The sequence below is a fragment of the Papaver somniferum genome, chromosome 3 (genome assembly GCF_003573695.1).
Source record: "Papaver somniferum cultivar HN1 chromosome 3, ASM357369v1, whole genome shotgun sequence".
Lineage (NCBI taxonomy): Eukaryota > Viridiplantae > Streptophyta > Magnoliopsida > Ranunculales > Papaveraceae > Papaver > Papaver somniferum.
In genome coordinates, this window is record NC_039360.1 from 102927173 (window position 1) to 102933001 (window position 5829).

The window sequence follows — 5829 nt, forward strand, 5'->3', positions numbered from 1 at the left end:
TAGAAATGCCTTGCATAATTGTTTGAAGCTTTGCATCGATATCGAAACCTTGATTTTGCATCGATTGTTGTGGTTGCTGAAATTGTTGATGTTGCGGCTGGAATTGTTGTTGTTGTGGTTGAAATCCACCCAAACGGTTGAAAGTAGGTTGTTGAACCGCGCCTTGCTTGTTTGCATAGCTAAAGTTGGGGTGATCTCTCCATACCGGATTTTAAGTGTTGGAGTAGGGATCATACCGTCTTTGCTGATTGAGAAAGACCGCACTAGCTTGCTCCAACTCTTCACCATATGAAGGTAAAATAACCGCAACCATCTTTTGCATCATTTGCTCCATGTTATCCATTCTCTGATCACGGTGTGATGGTGAATCCGTAACTTCATGCACTCGCTTAATTGGTTCACCTCTTTGTATAATTGTTGCGAGTTTGCAGCCATGCTTTCAATCAACTCGGTAGCTTGGGCCACCATCTTATTCACTATTGCACCATCACCCGATGCATCAAGGAGATATCTATCATTTGATTGGAGACCTTCGTAGAAGTATTGGATTATCATAGCGTTACTGAATTGATGATGTGGACAACTTGCCACTAATCTCTTGTATCGCTCCCAACATTCATATAAAGATTCTCCAACATTTTGCTTTATTCTACATATCTCTTTGCGAATTTGGGTAGCCTTTGATGTAGGAAAATACCTCTCTAGAAAGAGTTTCTTCAACCCGTTCCATGTAGTGACGCTTCCAGATGGAAAAGAGTACAACCAATCCTTAGCGGTATCCATCATAGAAAATGAGAAAACCTTCAACATTGCACCATCGGCATCAGTCTCCCCTGGTAGCATAGCCTTGACAATGGTAATGAATTCCATAGGATGCGTGTTTGGATCTTCATTCACCATACCATGGAACTTTGGTAACTCTCTAAGCAACCCCGGCTTGATATCGAAGGTTGAGTTTGTCTCAATACACCACCGTTTTGCATCAAGTCTATGAGAAGCCAAGTCCTTGAGTGTACGATTTGTATCACCCATTGCTTCTTCTTCTTCTTCTTCTTCAACTAGTGGTTCTTCTACAAATGGAACTTCTTGTTCTTCTTCTAGTTGTAATTTTTCTTCCACTTCCAAATCTTGTTCTTCCGTCGTGTCTTGACTTGGTTGGAGTATTGTGCCTCTTCGAGTAGCTATCCCGCACCTTGGATAATTCCAATATTTAGAAGCCAGGGATTAGGTACCTGAAAACAATTCTGGCAAACAAGTGAGAAACAAGACAAGAAACAAAAGGCAAATATGAAATCAGAAATGATGACAACAAACTAAAAACTTAATAACAAGCCGTATGCCTCCCCGGCCGCCAAAATTTGATTGCTGTCGTATGCGTCAAAAATAATTCACTTTCTTACTTAATAAAATGTAAATGAAGTATAAGATAAGAAAGAGTTCGTTCCCACAAAGAGGCTTTTGTTGTTATCAAATTTTCAGATTCTTAAGTAACCAAAGGGGTGGATTTTTGTTTCATCTAAATAAACAAAGCAATAAAATAAATTGAAAGCAATAAAATAACATGAATAATCAATAGAAGAAGATATTGGTCCCGGGATAGTATCATTCACAAACATGTATTTTCATCAACGACTAGAATTGAAATTTTAATCTCTCATTTACTAAAAGTCCAAGGATATCTTGATCGCAAGAGTATCCCATTTATTTCCCAATTTTATTACAAACAACATTAAAAGATGTTATTGTGAAATCTACCTAGAAAGCAACCTAAAGTGTAAAAGCACAATTAAATTTAACTCCCTAAGAGCAATAAGTTCTATGAAATAAGACTAATCAATGCAAACAAACGTGTAAAAGCACTAATTCATTTTAACAAAGGTTATGATTCATATGCAATTAAAGAGATGTATCACTACAAGTAATAATGGCACTATGCTACTTGCAATCAGGAATTATCACTTTTTCGTATAATAACCCTAATCTAGCAAAAGAGATGAAGACTAAATCGGATTGATTCCGGACTCAACCAAACTAGCATTCAAATCATATGACAATATTAATAATGAATGATAAACAATAGAGTATTGAGACAAAACTAATTCATTGAATCAAATAACGTGTTGGAAATCAACTTTTATCCCATAACCAATAATTGAGTTTAGTTACTCATAATAATGGAGTTCATCATAACCATAATCACAAATAAATTGAAGAAGATGAAAAATAAACGAAAAGCAAACCCTAATAGAATCGCCGCTCTCCAAAGTTCCAAGTAAAAAAATACGTGATACCAAAAAAAATAGAAAACTTTCCTTTTTGTAGCTTTTCATCTTTCCAAAACTAGGTCAATCCTCCAAAAGCCCATATCTAAAGTGGTCCACCAAGCCCATATGTGAAAATATGTCCAAAAATTGTCGCTGAAAAGTGACCGGAAACCGACCGGAAAGTCGCCGGAAAAGCTGTCGGAAAACATCTCAGGTGATCGGCAAAGTCCACCCGGTCACCGGTCAACGAGTCAACTCGGTCAGGCCAACTGAGTCAAACCGAGTCAACCAGTCAAATTCACTGAGTCAGAACGAGTCAGCGTCTTACTCAGCTGGATGGGCTGAGTGGCCAAGGCCAAATCCATTGCAATCTTGCACAGGCCATAACTTGTGTTGCACAATGATTGTGCATCACAGCTCCTTGGCCAGCCATCTTGGTTGTGCATAATTTTGCAGCCATCTTGGCTCTTCCATTCTCACCAGTTCAACAACAACATAACTCTTAGCTGCAGAACATTCTTAATTTCTGAATGTTCTTACAAGGAAAATAAAGAAATCAAGAATAATCTCTGCTCTGAACTTTCTTTCTCCTATTTGCTTGTTTCTTACTCAAAAAAGATCTCTCCCTCCTTTACAACTCGAATGACTATTTATAAGGAAATACATATTGGATGACAGCTAATCTGTCCTTTATTTTCGGATATGCTTTGCGACATTTTCGCAACCTTACAAATGTTAATTTCGCAAGCTCTCTAATTTTCGCAGGACTATCACATCTTTCTCATGATCTTTGTTGACGTCGTTTCTTAAACTGTTCTGCGACGCTACTGTGCTATACCATTGATAATTTCGCTGAGACATAATTGTTGCAAGATTCTGATCCTACATCTTGCCTCTTCTCATATCTTTCTCTGCAAATTAGAGAATGATGTGAGAAATGCCGCAGCTGCTTATCTTTTCATATTCCACATTTATCACACGTACTCTCTCTTACATTTATTTCTTGACACGTCTTCTGTAACCTCTACTTTTCAACCGCTCACGTCTCTTCGTCTTAATGATGTTTATTTCTTCGAGTAAAATTTTTTCTTTATATACTCTTATCCCCCCCCCCTTTTTCCACTTTTCTTTTTACTTTCTCTTTTATTTTTATTTTCTTATCTCTGCAACTCTGTTATTCTTCTGCAAATTCTGCTACTGTAATTTTTTCTTCCTTCAATCCTTTTACTTTCCATACATTCCCATACTCTATACTAAAACATGTCTCCAAGTGTTCATAGATATGAGAAGAATTTACAAGATGTCCAAAAAGATCTTGCTGATAAAGGTTTTACACTCTCCACCATTCCTGGTGAGAATGCCAAATGAATTCTTTCTGTCAAGCTTTTCTCTAATCAAAATTGTGATGATCAATCAATCATAATTTTGCTAGGTCAGATCCTCGCAGGTCTCCCTATTCATCTTTATAACCCAGAACTTCCTTTATTTTATGAAATTCTCGCTCATCCGGGATTTTCGCGAGCCATCTTCCAACTAAGTGGGGACTGAATTCGTCTGATGCTAGAGTTCGCTAATCGTGGTGCTGGTAGAGGATCTCTTTACTCCAAAGAACTTAGGGATCCAAAATTCACAAACCTAGAGATAGTTGCTGAGAAGTATATAGTGGCGAATTTCTTTGAAACCTACGAACTTATCTCCATGAAGAAAGAGAATACTCGCTGGGGTATTCGATTAAGAAGGAAAGACAACATTGATGAAGCCAAAATTCTTATGCAAGATATTTACTGGAATTCTGGTAAAAACACAACTCCTCGCCAATCCAAAGACGATAAATGGTGTTTTTTTCCTTTAATGTTAAAACGACCCTACATTGAAGGATCAAACGTTCTTCCTGCGAATCTCGCTGCATATCAACCTTGGGTTTTCTCTTGGATCGAAAAGGAGAAATAGGTGTTTTTTTCCCCTTTAACTCATTTTATATTTCTTTATTGATTTTTACTGTTCTATTCACTAACTCTTGCGATATTCCGCAGATCCAAAAACTAAAGGATAGTTATAACAGAACTGGGAAATCTAGTACTCTTTTAGCTCTTCTCTCATATACAGATGAGGTAAGAGTTTTTTTTTATGACTTTTGAATAGTACTGTTACTTCCATGTTACATTTATTATTTCTATCTGTGTGAAGATTATTGCTGAAGTAGAAGAATCTGCTGATGCTGCGAAGATTAGTGATAAAGGTAAAAATACTCTTCGCAGGGAAAAATCAACTGGTCCTCCTCCAAAGAAAAGAAAAGTTCGTCCTTATTCTCCTTCAAATGTTCTTCCTAATGAAAATTCTGAAAGTGACAAGGGTGATGAAGATAACGATGATCTTGCCGCAACCGAAGATTCTCCACCTGAATCTTCTATGTCTAAGCTTTCTGGCCTCTTCTCTGATTCTATACAAGGAATGGGAGATAGCCAATTTTCAAACACTTGCAAAGCTCTCGCTACCCTTTGCGATGTCCCTTTATTAGATGGTGATAGCTCTCTTCGTGGAGTTTCTAGATCAGTGACTCCCGACTTCTTGCATATACTTTTATCTTTTTACTTCTTCATTGTTATAATTCAAAATCTCTTTTTATATTAATATTTTTTATTTCTTTTCGTAGGCTAGAAAAGCTTCTTTTACAGTTGCCTCCGATCTAGAGAGAAGACGCGAAAATCTTGAAAAGAAGAATCTTCAATTTCGCAAAAGGAATGAAGAATTGGAAGCTGAAGTTAAAGGTCTTCGCGAGAAGAATAAACAATTATATATTGGTTCTTCCTCTTATAAAAATAAGATTTCTAGTCTTCAACAAGCTAATTATCAGTTTTACGGTATATTACTTTTCTCTTTTCTCTCTATTCATTTATCTTGTTGTTTTATCTTATTTAAATAATCTTTTTTGCAGACATCTATGGTCTTTCTGATGAAGCCACCCTTCTTCGCTCATTTCCTAATGCCTTGGATAATGATACCCTTCTTGAACGTCTTAACAATTCCTTAAATAGCTTTTCAAATGATAGAATTTCATCTCTTTCTCTAGATGAACTTAGATCGAAATTTCGCCTCTTAGAAATTGATCATAGATCCAGTTTAGGCTTAGCCAACAGATTTAAGCGTCTCCTTATTGATTCCAAAGAGAAAACCAATGAGTTAAGAACTAAGATTAGCGGTCTCATAGATGATAAGGATCGTATCTCTGATCAAGGTGCCAAGGCTTTGGAGAAATTCCAAGAGGCTCTCCTTGAAGTTCAACTTGGGCGAGATGTAGCTAACCGCAAGAATATTGAACTCTGCGAAAGGGAAAATCAAATTCATTCTCGTCTTCTCATAAGTAGTGAATATGAATTTGTCTGGGCTGCGAAAATCTTAGATGATGCTAGAAAAAACTTAGGCGTAAATGTTAGTCTCCAAGTTGAACATACAGCCTTGATTAGAGACATGTTTTCTGACAGAGAAGGTTGTTAATTGCTCTTCTTTACTAATCTTTTGCTTCTTATGAATTTTCGTCAAGTTAATAATTGGTTTTCTTTTGTTC

The 5829-nt window shown here is 36.7% G+C and overlaps 1 non-coding gene across 1 annotated transcript; it reads left to right on the top strand.

Annotated features, from left to right (window-relative positions):
• Positions 1-565: 565 nt before the first annotated feature.
• Positions 566-670, top strand: LOC113362435. Its single transcript, XR_003365713.1, has one exon. It is a non-coding gene; the product is annotated as a small nucleolar RNA R71 (small nucleolar RNA).
• Positions 671-5829: the final 5159 nt, after the last annotated feature.